Raw genomic sequence first — 15,251 nt, 5'->3', positions numbered from 1 at the left:
CAAAGTGCCTCATCAAGGTCAGTCTTTAAGTCCACTCACCAAGTCAACTCGACAAGTCACTGCACCAAGTTGACTCACCATCTTGCCTCACCAAGTGGACTCACTAAGTCAGCTCACCAACTTGCCCTACCAAGTCAACTGTTCAACTATAATCACCATGTTGACTCTTTGAGTTCGATCATCAAGTCACCCCACCAAAGTGCCTCATCAAGGTTAGTCTTTAGGTCCACTCATCGAGCTTGCTCAGCAAGTTAGCTCGCCATGTCATGTCTCTAAGTGGCCTCACTAAGTTAGCTTGCCAACTTTCCCCACCAAGTTGCCACTTTAAGCCCACTCACCATGTTAGATCGTCAGGCCAACTCCCTAAGTCAGCTTGCCAAGTTGACAATTGAAGTACACTTACCAAGTCAACTCTCTAAGTTCGCTCACCAAGTCTGTCCCCTAGGCCAACTCTCCAAGTTAGCTCACCAAGTCACCCCCACTTGCCCCACCAACTCACCACTTTAAGTCGACTCGCCATGTCAGCTCGCCAAGTTGATTCCCCTAGTCAGCTCACCAAGCTAACAATTCAAGTATGCTCACCAAGTCGTCTCTTTATGTTTGCTCACCAAGTCTGCCCCCTAGGTCAACTCACCAAGTCACCCCCACCCAATCACCTCAACGAGTCGACTCTTTAAGTCAACTCACCAAGTCGGCTCACCTAGTGGTTTTACCACCTTGCCTTAGCAAGTTGGCTCATTATGTGTGCTTGCCTAGTTGCCCCATTGAGTTGCTTCTCTAAGCCCACTTAACATGTCAGCTCACTTGGTTGGCTCACCATGTTGACTATTCAATTTGACTTTAGCCATAAAATGTGCCAAATCTTTTAGTAAATCATGTTCTAGATGTGAAGCTTCTTGTTTCTCTGATCCATTCTGCACAAACTCTTCCTCGTGTACTTTCTTTCAAAAAGCTTTGAAAGTAGTTCTATCACCATTCTTTCTTCCTATGTAGGTTTTTGATCATTATCTTGTAAAATTTCTTAACAACCTACAAGACAAACAACAATTTAGGATACCCATTTGGACTTTGCAAAGGGTTTTGGTGGTTTGGACCTTTGATACTGCCTGTACAACACATTTCCCAAAAATAAGGGTTTTGTGGCTTTACAAAGATCTTTGTTGTATCCTACAATTCTTTTGACCACTAATGTCAATAAGTTAAAATATAAGTAACAATTATGAACCTATCTGTTACTGATACTAGCTCAAATAAAAACCAATGTACCAAAGAAGACCTATGAAGTATACTTAAGAGTGCCCTCAACTATTTTTAATACATTTGAGGACACAGAGGAACATAAAAGAAGCATAAAATAGATATCTTCGCTACTACTCATAATAAACAAAAGACATAATTAGCCATGGTTGCATGATATAATCACAATGTTACACCCATTAATAAATAGTTAAAATGCTTGCTATAACAATAACCAATATAGTCTTAATCAAAAACAATAATTAATGTTGCCTCAAAATAACCAATATTTAAGATAATTATATGAGAGCTTCTAAAAGCAGAATGATTTTTCACCACCCACATCGCCCAATTGCAGACAATACATCGTCTGTTCTATCTTTATAAAATAATCCTTTAGCAAAAGGAAATACAATTTAATAATGTGATCAAATGTATATAGAATGGAAATCTCTCGAGACTAAAGGTAGGCTTATGGGTTACAACAAAAAGAACCTAATGCCCACACTTATTCTCAATATGGTAGAATTAGTTGCAATCAACTCTGTTGCTCTGATAATAAAACTTCCTAGAATAGACTAAATTACTCAAAAGTTTCATAGACATCAGATTCGGTAGCTATATACTATTATTTACAAGGAAAAGCTTATAATGCTCCAACAACAAAATTTACAATATCTTTGTATTTATTGGTATCCATGTACATTCAAATGAAGCACATAAAATGAAATTGGTACATATAAGAACTTCTAAAGCTGAAATATATACATCGAGCACCAATATAATTCTAACAACCAATTCCAATGGCACACCCCCAACATCACTTGAGGAAAGGCAACAAAAAATTAAGTACGCATACATCATAGACTTAGGAATTAAATTGCAATACAATAGTCCCATAGAAGAACAACCATGCACTGAGTCATGTCAACAAACCTAGAAATTCCTTATGGCAGTGGCAACACAGCAGATACAACATTCAATTGATTTGAGAATCCATTTGCTAAAGGGTTCACTGGCTGGCCTCGACTCTGATTTGTCTGATATTGTGGTACATTTTGTGACCTTTTCTGTTGCTGATTCTTGGGCTTGTCACCTAAAGGTGAACTTCCTAGCAGTCTTTGAGAAGCACAAGGTGAAGGCTGAGCCTTTTTTGCTTGATGATAATATTTGTTTTGCCTGTGTTGAGGATATTTGTCTGGGTAGGAACCATTTGTCACTATCACCCACTGCTGAAGTTTCTGGAAAACTTCTTCTACATGAGGAGGTGGACGAGGCATCTTTTGGTGCCTATATCAACAAGCAACTCCATTCGGACAGATACCATGTTTATACCCATTAAATAGTAAAATTAAACATTCATTTAGTACTATTACCATTTAGGTTCCAAATATAGGTTGCACACTCTTGTTCCAAATTTAGGTTGCGCACTCCAAGAGTTTATTTCTTGTGTAGTGATCTGATTTACAGATTGTTGTTAATTCTGAGGCATTACACAAATGATGTGGGTTCTCTTCATGAAATTATTACTATCTTGACTACAAGAATTGTTCCAGTAACAATAACATTTCTAGAGGAGAGGTTTTTTGTGGCAAAACTTGAGCCTAGGGGTGAATATAGATGCCTAGCACATTATAGTTACAATGATGTGGCTCCAAGCATGGAAGGTGAGAAGTTAAACTGAACACAATGAGACTTATGGTCAAGTTTAATATATTTTCTGGTCTGTTACTATTGCTAGTTCATCTAGGTAGGTCAATAATGCAGGTGTATTAAAGTTGCACACTTGTTAGGATGACTCAATGCTTGCTGATCTGGACCATGACCACCAGTAGGTAATTTGGAGTATCTTGATGCCCTCCCTGCAAGATCTGAGAGTGAGTGTTTTGCTGGATGGCTCTTGTAATGCTACAGACCTACCATCTCCTTAATTTCTGTGTAAAGAAGGTTTGATGATGACAGGGCACAGGTGATGTGGTTGGAATCTGTTATGATCAGCCAGGTAATATATTGGCTGCTATAAGTTCTCGGAGTATGATGTGATTTCTGCCAATTTAATTAAGCTTTCCACCTGTATTTGTGGTTGTTGATGGAAACTCTCACACACTGGGTCTGATAAAATATAGTCAGATCTCTGATCCCCCTGATTTACATGGAATTAGTGTAGATGGGGATTCTAGGATAAGTAATTTGACCATTAAGATTCTACTAGTAGGATAGACATTAGCCCTTCAAGATGTTGATTCTAAATTGCATTTTGAAATAAGTGAGTTCTATAGTGCTGATTTACTAGCCCCCTACAAACAAAGAGTTGTCAAGATACTTACTAGTTGCCATGAAGCTAGTTAAGTTTGAGTCCAAAGATGTTTCTCTTCCCTTAGATTAGAGTTGAAGAGGAAATTTTTTATTTTCCTTTAACTGATATGTTGTCTTGAAGCTAGGTAATCTTTTTCGAGGGCTGCCTTTATTACCTTTGCTTCTGCTGTACTTGCAAACCTACATAATATTGCATTGTTAGTGAATTGCTCAAGTGGGTTTGCATTGACATTGACTAATAAATTACAACCCTAATTGAAATTGCATTGTCAGTGAATCATTAATGTGTGTGATTGCATTATGTCATGAAGCAATGAAGTTTTATGTCACAAGCTTTGGAAACAAAAAGAGGTTCAACATACAGCTAACTTATGAAAAAATATAAAATTATGATAGATAAATCAAAAAATTCTAGTTTCTAATTATGATGAAACAAACAAGATAGGTTTCAAGAACTCCTCTGGGGGCATGTGCTTTGGGTTGTAAAACCACAATTAAATCAGGCCAAAAGGAAAATTGAAAAAATTAAATTAGACATTATGAACTCTTCCACATTATTCTCTACTCCGATTGCAAATAAAAAGGAATAAAACTTCAATTATTTTAGAAGCTCAATCTAACCTTTCAAAAAAAAGATATATGGACCAAAAATAATAAGAAAATTGCTAAGAACCAAATTTAATTCAGGACATGTAGATCAAAAGCACTAACTAATACTAATCAACAAGAAGCAAGGTGAACACAGATGTTAAATCAACCATCCATATAAGTTGATCAACAAAGCACCTTTCTTGCGAACCCCACTCCAACTAATTTCTCAATTGAAATCTAGAAAACAGATGTTAAATCAACCATCCATATAAGTTGATCAGAAAAACATTCAAGATCTTGGTCATATCAGGCATTCCACCCGACATTCCACTAGAGAAGCCGCCAGGCATTCCACCTAGGAAGCCCCTCAACTTTCCACCTGGGAAGCCCCCATGCATTCCACCTGATTTCCTACCTATTGAAGATTATTCTTGTTTCTTGGCTTGTTCATAGGCAGCCTTAAAATGAATTAGGGCCATTATTAGCTATATGCATTATGAAAGTTACAAAAAAGGATAATAGTGCCGACTTTATATTACCTGAGCTTCAGCTCGGTGACATTGCCTATCACGTTCTTTCTTTCTATCATGCCTTTCCTTGCATAGTCACTCATATTTCGTATGATGGTCTTCAATTTTATGTGCATTTGGTTCAACCTGTGTGTACATATCAAATGATCATCACCCACCATCTCTAAATGTTTGTTACTATGCGTATAGTTTGTTCATTACCTTAACTAAAACAATTGAAAATGCCTTGTTACCTTCTTTAAAACAATTGTAATTTCCTCATCATAATCAAGACTTGATGCTAGATGTAGATCCTTGGAAACTTCTTCCCAATTACCAAGCATTGCTCTTGCCATTCCTCATGCTTTATGGCCTTTGGCAGAGTCTAGGTTAATCTATACTTGATAATTCCAAACAATAGTCATTTAATTTTTTTTAAAGCAATTAAAACTAGACTAGTACAAAAAGAAATCGAACCATATATTAAGAATATGGAGTATGTAACCTGGACATACCAAAATAGAAAATGTATCATATTATAATAAATATAACTCTACTATTATAAATATTGGATTAGATTGTTTGAAGTAATAAAAGCACATTCCCCTAGAATTTAATATGGTTTGGAGGCAAAACCAAGGAATGGTGAAGTGCATTAATGCCTTAACAAAGTGATAGGATGAAAAAAAAATTTCATAAGCCTTATTAAAAAGTTGTACAAACATTAATAGTAGCATTAGCATCTCGAATAGCTACATTGGGCTTCCTCATCTTAACATATACACCAGCTACAAAATCATTATGTTGTCTCATATCAGTAACTCGTTCTCATATGATCTCTCATGTAGCCTAAGAATTATGCCAATATAGTAGACTAAAGAATCATTAAATTACTAGCTATGCCTTCACCTCAATTAGCATAGAGGATTACAGATGTGGGATTGCACATAATGGCTTCTGTAAGATAGTTTATAGCCTCTTCCAAATCACCTGAGAAACTCTGATATTAGAAAAAATGCAAAAGGCAATCTATGTGATACCCTTCCAGAAATAATATATGATAGCCACTGTAGGGATTCTATTAGCAAAGAGTTTATACCATTTGACATTGCCTCCATTTCTTTGCCCTTGGCTGCTTGGGTAGAATCTCATTGCTCTTTAGTTACTTCAACAGAGGGATCTCCCATCTATCAGTAACTACATATGTTAATTAAGGAGTTGATGTTAACAACATCAATCATGTAGAAGCTCCAAAAGAAATACTAACTTGGACTCAAAATGTACTATGACATACATATTTTAGTTTTCAATAGAAAATACTATAAATCCAAGCCTTAAATTTTGTGGGGGGTCATTGCCTGGTTCAACAACTCCTTCATTGTCAAGTTCAATGTCTAATTCAACAATCTCAACAATCTCATCACCAATATTATAATGTAAGCCCTACAACATTGATAAACATAGGTTATTTTATTAGATTTTGAAAAAGCATATGATAGGGTGGAGTGCACTTTCTTGATGATGGTTTAGAGGCATTTGGATTTCCTAAGCAAAGTTGCAGGATGGTTAGTATCTTACTAAAAGGTGCTTCTGCTCAAGTGGATGCTAATGAGGTCTTATCAGAGGCTTTCCCCTTGGAAAGATCTATTAGATAGGCTGACCCCTAGCTCTTGCTCTTTTTTTTACTACAGCTGATGTTGTACATCATCTCCTTAGGGATGATGTGAGATCTCCTAGAATGAAAAGTATTATGCTACCAAAATATGAAGACCTCCTAAATATCTAGTTTACCAACAATACAACCTTGCTTGTGCAACTAGATAAAGAGAATGTTGATAAATTAATTAATAAATTGGACCTCCTTTGTCTTGCCTCTGGTGCTAGAATATCTAAGACATAATCTAATATGTTAGGTTGACGAGAAGGTTCCCTCAAGCTAGTGCAAAAAGTGTGATTTTTAATGGGCAGGCCTCATAAATAGATGAGATGCTTTGAAATTTCTTTTGCAGTTAACCAAAACTAAAAGAATATGTGGCTATTGGTTAAGAATAACGTGGAGAAAAAAATTGGAAGGCTGGAACAGGCGGTGTCTCTCTCTTATTCAAGTTCATCAAAAGATTTTATCATCCTACTATTTGTGGCAGTGAACCTTGTAAAGTGTTGATGAGAAACAACATTGCTCTTGCTGTTTCTAAGGGTGCAAAACACTATAAACTTAAAAAGACTTGTATTTTAGTGATCTCCTTACCTATAGGTAGGTCATTACCCTGTTGGGTCCAAGGTCTTCAAACAATGTTGCTTCACAGGTAACTATGACAACGAAAATCATGTTAAGTTCCTGAAGTTGCTTGGAGATGGGATTGTAAGGGTCACACAAGCAGGAGATGAGATATGGCCATACATGATCATACAACAAAAAAATGAATCCCACCTTCCATAATCAAACAATAGAATGCTAGAACCAATCCAATGAAAAGGAAAAGGAAATAGAGGAAAAATCTAAGAAGGATATAAGAAGAAACATGGAAACAAGATCTTCTTCAATAGAAAAAGGTATTCTAATATGAGAAGTTGTCAATTGTTTCACATCCTCATGGACATTGGAGTTGGGAAGATTAAAATGAAAGTAGTAACTAAGCTTTGATGGATAGTTTCAAATAGTTAGTGATATTTTATTTTGTTGATTTGCTGTTACAGAAAGTCAGAGATGTTATTTATGTATTGATCATGATGTAATATGTACTAACATATTTTGGATTTTTTTGTGAGATATATCAGCTGATCTAGTCTCTTAAGTTGATGAGCTTGATATCATTGTGGAATTCATCTATATCTAGTAAAAAAAAAATTAAAAATTAACATTGTTACTCAGATTTTTGCTTACAACTTAGCAAAAATATTGTCTTTAAATAGCATACAAAACTTGTGAGTAAAAGATTCTCAGACATCGAGAGATGAGTGAATTGCTTCAAAACCAAATTCATCATTCTCAACACATATATTACATATGTCATTCGCATGCAATAGAACCAAATTCAATCCCATAAGTACACTCCATTAGAGGCTTTTGGACCAAATTCAATCCCATAATATCAAATGATGTTAAGAATGATTTAAAATAAAATGTTTAAAGTTGCTTTTGAGCCTTGCTAAAATCCTTACCCCTTTTCATATAATTTAAAATTCAATTTAGGTGGTTGTGTACACTTCATATTCCACACTTTTCCCACTAATCATGTATGTGCTAGATTATTCCTCACTGTTATTTAATTCTATTCCATCAGTTTTGCAGTTTGTGCTACCCATTTGACCCATATATATTGTAAACTTTTTAGTAAGATAATACTAACCATTTTTAGTAAACTAATACAAATATAATGTAAAAGAGATACAAGGAACATTAGTAGGTTGAATATCTTTGCATCATATGTCCAGTTGCAGAATAGAAGGGGACTTGGGGCCATAAACAATATATTTACCAAGACAATTCATATGAGTTTGGTATAGAAAACAAGACAACAAATATATCAGCCAATACAACTAAATTCCTCTCTTCAATCTGAAGTAAGAGGATCCATTTCCCAACATAAAAAAATAGTAGAGACATGAAAACCCTTTTCTTCCTTGGACATCAACCTTAACATCTCTTTTGTGGAGGAAACAACATTTACCAAGAATTTTTTCTTGCTATTGGTGTTCTGTTGCTTTTCTCTGCTTATTTTATATTGATTCCTATTTATTTATAAGAATCACAAGTTAGAGAAAGCCTTCTAAGATTTAACATTTCAAATAGTTCTTCTGTCTAGTTATCAAAAACTAAGACAACAGGAATATCAGGTTGTACTCCTAGATTCCTCTCTTCAATAAAAAAGAAGAGGGTCTAATTCCCATAGAAAAACCAGTAGACACATGGCAACCCCTTTTCTTCCTTGGACTTCAACCATATGGTCTCTCTTGTGGATAAAACATCATTTTAAGTTCCCATAAATTTTTGGCTCTTGGCATTTTGTTGCTTTTAGCATTATCAAATTTGGCATTCTGTTGCTTTGCTTTGCTAATATCTATTGCTTGTTATTTATTTTAAAAAGTTACAAGTTAGAGAATGCCTTCTAGATTTAACACCAAATAATTTTTGAAGTCCAGTTAACTTTTTTTCTTCATCCATGGATATAACTTATGACTACATCTAATTAAACTTCCATAAATAACAACATAAGTCAATTAACCAAAGTAACACCCAAATATATCAGACCAAATTAAAGTTAAACGAGCATGTCCTTGATGGATGCACTTAAATTTCCATTATCATCATTCGTTGCCTGATGTTGTTACAACATTTACCAATGGAATAATAAGACTAGTTTCTTTATCCTTTCATTATAGATGGAGGGAAAAATAGAATAGTTATAAAATGGTTTAGTTTAAATAGAACATTCTAAGTATAGCATATGCTATGTTTTAAATAGTTAGATGAGATAGATGTTATTAGAGAAGTCCTCATGCTATATGCTATGTTTTATTGGAGTAGAGAATTGGCATTTGGAAATATAGTGTGCTACAAGGAATTGACCTTGTTGTATTCCAACTATTTAACAAATATCAACTTGGAGCAATATGCAGAACAATAATAGGGGAAACATAGTGAGCCAAGTGTTTGACATAATGAAGAATCAAGATATATGCACAAAGATGGGAATCTCCGGGGCAAGTCAAGAAAGTTGATATTGATCTTTGATTCAAATGAATGCAAGATTGATTTTGGTCTAAACTTTAAATTGGTTCATCAAAGAATGCATGGATGAGGAAGTCCTATAATACTAATATTGAGTCCAAGATGGTATAAGGATTCGGGAAGTTATTTTGAATTTATAGTGAAATTTTGTATCAGACTAGATGACATATAGATTTATGAAAGTTTTATGTTATGAACTAAAGATCTCAGGTTGGGTTGAATATAGATTTTAATCTCCCTAAAATGTTTAGAAATATTCAAGGATGTGTTTGAATGTACTTACCCACCATGTAATGAAAGTGGATATGCAAATTTGGAAAATAAGTTGTTTGAAATCGCTCCTCAGCATAGAAAGAATTTTATGTATTTTCTCTGTATCATAAACTAATAGGAAGCTTCAAACTATAAAGAGAATGTGGTTTAGCAGTAAATATGTGTAGTGCAGGGTTTGTGGGTGTGGTGCAATACAACAAAAATGCAATTGCTTGCCATAAAAAAAAGGGTATGAGGGTTCCCTATGATATAAATGCACAGTTAGGGTGTGTATATTGTGGATTCAGGTGGTGTGTGAGTTTTGCATATATAGACTACAAATGTATCACAAGTAGTAGAGTGTTGAACAGTACACATATTCCAAGGAAATGAACACAATTATATATAGATGTGCAAATTCTTTGTAATGTCCCCTTTAGGGATGTACTTGATATTGATTAGCATTCTAGTAAATAATTGCAATTCAATTTAGAGAGAATTGTAATCAATTAATACCGAACATTAAAATCAAGGATGTAGATCATATATGGATAATTCCTATTGAAAAATATAATATCCTAAATGCACTGAATCCAATTCTTTGCATATTTCCAATAGCTAACCATATTAAGAATTTAATGGGAATGACCTATAGGATGCCCAGAGACCGATCCTCGCAATTAAGCCCAAAAGCACAAAAAAACCAACCAAGTCAATTGACCCCTTGGTCCATAAGCTAACCAACTAGATGCTTGCTATTTAATTGAAGGAAGCCTAGATACTGGTTCTTCACAACTAAACCCAAGTTGTGAGCACCAACTAACCAACCATGCCATTTTGCCTCATGGGACACGAACTGAGTAGGTTGGGCCAGGCTACTCAATTGGAGAAAACTAGCATTGTTACACCTCCCTACCACATTTCCTCTCTAATCCAGATATTATTGCTTGTAGGAAACTAATATTTCTTCAAAGATTAGCAATTTAATTTAATAGATAAATTGAGGATTCATAAGAGATTTCCTCAGGAGAGGAAAAAGAGCCACATCACTTAGGTGTCTCGTCTTAAGTAACCCTTGCCCCTTCATTAGATTGTGGTTCCTTAGAATTGCTATTGTTTATGATTCATTTACAGAAAATGATCACTAATCTTGTGAAAAGGTGTCTGTATGTATGCACATTACAATCATTATTATACTTTGAGATGATATTTCATAATCCTATGTAGATGAGACTACAGATTTAGGATTGTAGCCACAACAATCACAAAACTTGTTATCTTATCAACCTAGCCATTAGAACCTTTGAAAAACTATGCTAGTTGTGCATTTGGGTAAAGGTTCTATCATTATTTATTAGAAAAGAAACATATATTTATACAATATGGTGTTAATGCTTGAGACCAATTGAATAGGAACAAAAATAGAGCTACATATGAGCCATGCTCTCATTGGCTCAAATTCAAAAAATCAAATGATAAAGATAAATATCAATTCAATCTAGAATAAGTTGGTCCTTCCATTCTACAATACAGACAATGCACTTTTAGTACCTGTTATATCTGTCAGAATTAAAAGACACTTCTGCATCTTGGAGGCAAAGGCCTGGGCAACATCATCATGCAAGCCTTTGCCAATAGGCACAAACTTGAAGAACATGCAATGAATAAGGCCTTTGGAATGGCTCAAATATATTTATATCTTATAGAAATGATGGAAGAATCAAGAACTTAAGATATCTGGTATACTTGCCAAAATTAAAATACACCTCTACATCAGAATGGAAAAGACCTAGGCAACATTATCATACAAACTTTTATCAATAGGTCTAAACTTGAAGAGTGAGTAAATCAGGATGCTTTTGGAATGGTTCTTAATTTATCTAGAGGTGATCTTAATTATGTTAGTGTAACCGACAAGAACCAAGCATGCATACTCAAAAATTGTGCATAGATAACCTTTTAAGTAGGTTTCGAGCATGAATAAAGAGAACCGTGGCATAAAATTGTTGTCTTAATGCATTTTTATAGGTTATCTGATCCTTAAATCCTTCTATGAGAGAATAGTCTATATGCATTGGTATATGGTTGCAATGTCTTTGAGGGGCTCTCCAATTAAGTGATTTGAAATCATGATGCATTCTTATAGCAATTATCTTTTTCCCAAAAGATGAATCCTTATGTGACATGTGATAAAGCCTCAAACCTACATTGTACGAGGGATATACTTCAAAACATAATCAAGTAGCATCCAAAATGCCAGTTTTCCCATTTAGGTATGACAAGTAGATATAGGTCTTTTGGCAAAGGTAGACTACTTATTGCAGCATATGTTCCTAACATCCTATCAAGTTGGTTACAACTTGTGAGCACTCTAATTAAGTTGCCATACTTAAATGTATCCATGTCATTCATTATTGATTAGATGAACAAATATAAGCCTGAGATTTGACTAGCTACACCAATTGAGATTTAAGTTTGTAAAATGTTTGCTTCAAAAAACTAATCTATAAAAATACACACACAGATCTTTCAAAAACTTGCCAAATTGGTTGAAGCATCTGAAATTTGCAAGGCTTGAATATAAATTACAATTACCTCATCTTCACCAAAAGAATGTTTGTGCTGATTAGCAAGGCTATCTGAAATATTTGTAGGAATTGCATTCTTTGTAGATACTAAGATCAGCTTGGTCAGCCTTTGGATTCTACTCATAAGTGCTACCTTAGCTTGCTCCTCTTCTTCTAACCTTGACTGCATTTTGACTTGGCCAGCTTCAAGTTGTTCATAGCGTACAACTCTCAGACTCATTAACAATAGAGTATAACTACCTAAAAGGCTAAATATATATAGGTGCAATGAGATAATTCACTGTCTTCCAAATTTCTTCACTATATGACTCATGAATAAGAACTTCAAAATAGATTAATTGTAAAATTAGTTAAATGGAGGAACATTCACACTAAGGACCCAAAATTCTACCCAAAAAAAAGGTAGGAAGTTATCTACAGAAAATATTGTATCATACAATGCAAACTATTTTGTCCAGAGGATAGCAGGGGTTATCAAGGAAAGCAGAGGATGAAATAGCTGTGAATGCTCATTTACAATATCAATTTGAAATCTTGAACAGATAGAGAGAAAAAAAAGGTTTATAAGAATCTGTAGCTTGAAATGCAGTGAAAGAAAACTACAGTGATTAATCAAATATGTTTAATGACTTTTGAGTTTTAAGACAGGTTAGTTCTCTTTAGATAGAAATTCAGACAAATTGTGAAATTCATGCAAATCAATTGATGATATTTTTGCAAACCTATCTACCCCTCCAAATAAAGCTAGACTTAGTACAATTAACAAGAAAATTATATTGTTCAATAACATGTGTGATCAACAAATTAATAGGCAAAACACTATACAGATCATGAGTAATCAGTTTGCAAAAATGATTGAATAGTAGAGACATACTTGTTAAGACCAGCATAAATGTGTCCAAATGTTCCCCTTCCCAGAAGTTTTCCTTTCTTCTAGCGTGATCCAGGGTTTAAAGGATTGTCAGCCCTGCCAGGACTTCGAGGAACTGCAGAAGATGAGGAAAATGTTGAACCAGAAGCAACAAAGGGTGATGAGTTTGAAATAGATAGTGGTAGTAGTGGCAACCGATGCCCATGGTGTTGACCTTCTTCTAACTAGCTGGTTAGGGATTCAAGACCTGGTCCAAGAGCATGAGGATGCAGAGGAGTAATAGCCCCACTCTGAACTCTTGAGCTTGGACCACTTGTCATTCTCAGACTTGGAATGGGTGAACACTCTGGGCTGCCCCTGCTCTGCTGCCAAAAGGGTTGTCCTGCCATATCTCCAACCATAGAATTATGCCCTGAATTATAACTTGAACCAGGACTAGAACAATGACATGACCCAAATAAAGCCGTCTCAGGATAAGGTTTTGTTGCCCAGAAAGCATTGCTCTGTGATTGTTCAGAAGAAACATATGCTCGCATTGGACTCCTTGAAGGACTTGATATGGAACTTTCTGGTGCACTTGCTAGTGTTCCATTAACTAGAATTTGCAGATGTGGTGGAGCATCTCTATTACTCAACAAAAACTTTTTGGGTATGTTTGAGTGATTATTGTGGTGGGAAAGCGGACTACCAGGTCTCAGAAGATCCTTTCCTGAATTTTTCCTGCTGAGCTTAGGAGATTGTGCTACATTCATCACACTTCAATTTGTACATAACAAAAGGATGTGTTAGTACAGGAAAATAACCTTCCAAAAAAAGTGCATTTCAATCACATTTGAACAATAGTGCAAAATATTACATAAGATACATGTTAAAAGATGAGAACAAAATAGCTGAAATGAGATTAAGATACCAATATAATTTATGTTAGGCTATGAAGGAGAACTTACCTCGAACAACCAAAACCATTTGCTAGAACTCTACCAGAGAGGTCTAAACTACAATGATTACAATTTGCATTTAATGGCCCATTGCCTTGTTGCAGATCTGCAGTTTCAAAACTAACTACAGAACTCACACTAGAAATAGGTGACGATGATGAACCTCCATCCAAATCTGTGGCATCCAGCTTGTTTAATATGAAATCAGGTGAAGGAAGTGGCAATCTAGGAGATGACCTCCCAGATATATTCCCCAATGGTTGAGGCACATTGATCCCAGACTCTGAATGACCCAATATTGATGGCACTGCAGATGGGAGAGGAAGCGGTTTTCCATTTGGCCTCTCAACAAAACTCTGGCAACGTGAAACAAGGTTGGAAGGTGATGGTGACTTGGAGTCTACCTAGAGTCTAGACCCATTCTCAGAAGCTATATCAAGACTGTCTCTTTGAGAGCCTCCTAAAGACTTGAAGCTTCCCTTATCATCTGACAAAAACTTGAATTTTTGAAAACCATCAAATATATTATGTTTACTTCCTTTCTTCTTCACTTCTTTCGAAGAAGATTTCCTCCACCATGATGGCATATTGCCAGTCTCCAAGATTACAGGCCAAATGCCAATGCAATTTATTTGTGCAACTTTAAACTTGGAACCTGACTTAGGCGTTCCTCACATCATAACATCATCAATAAACAGTTCTACCAGTACAGAGAGAACTGCATTTGCAAATTTTAGGTAGTGGAGAGAAAGCATCTCAACAAGCAAGAACTAATCAAAATGTCAAATGACAATTTCTAAGAATGTTAAATTACACTCTCTCAATGAAAAGAGAGACATTTCCACAAAGATGATGTTGTGGTCAGAACTTAAGTAGATGAAGGCCAAATACTGAAATAGATTAACTTTGATTTTCTCATCCTCCAAGCTTTCTTGGAAAGTAATGCAAACAAAAAAAACCTGCAAGGAAAGTTGGGTATAAGAAGATTATATACTTATAGATTCCTAAACATTGAAAAATAAAATATTAAAGAATAGAACATAGGGTGAACAGCTACAGAAGAAAATAGTTTAAAAGCCTCTCATAAACAAGTGCTCGTATTTCTTATATCATCAATATTTGTTTAAGAAATTAAAACACGGATGCCAAGGATATCACATGTATATTGACTTTGCTCATGATGAACAACAAAATACTCTTTACAAATATAAACAATTG

At 35.0% G+C, this 15,251-nt stretch overlaps 2 pseudogenes; both read right to left on the bottom strand.

Moving 5' to 3' along the window:
• Positions 1–2,183: 2,183 nt before the first annotated feature.
• LOC149557207 (uncharacterized) lies at positions 2,184–12,444 on the bottom strand (annotated as a pseudogene).
• Positions 12,445–13,052: 608 nt separating this feature from the next.
• On the bottom strand, positions 13,053–14,663 carry LOC149557206 (mitogen-activated protein kinase kinase kinase YODA-like; annotated as a pseudogene).
• Positions 14,664–15,251: the final 588 nt, after the last annotated feature.

The sequence above is a fragment of the Cupressus sempervirens genome, chromosome 5 (genome assembly GCF_028749045.1).
Source record: "Cupressus sempervirens isolate cs-2001-9-10 chromosome 5, ASM2874904v1, whole genome shotgun sequence".
Taxonomy (NCBI): domain Eukaryota; kingdom Viridiplantae; phylum Streptophyta; class Pinopsida; order Cupressales; family Cupressaceae; genus Cupressus; species Cupressus sempervirens.
The sequence above is the reverse complement of the archived record's forward strand: the minus strand, read 5'-3'. Positions and strand labels throughout refer to the sequence as shown.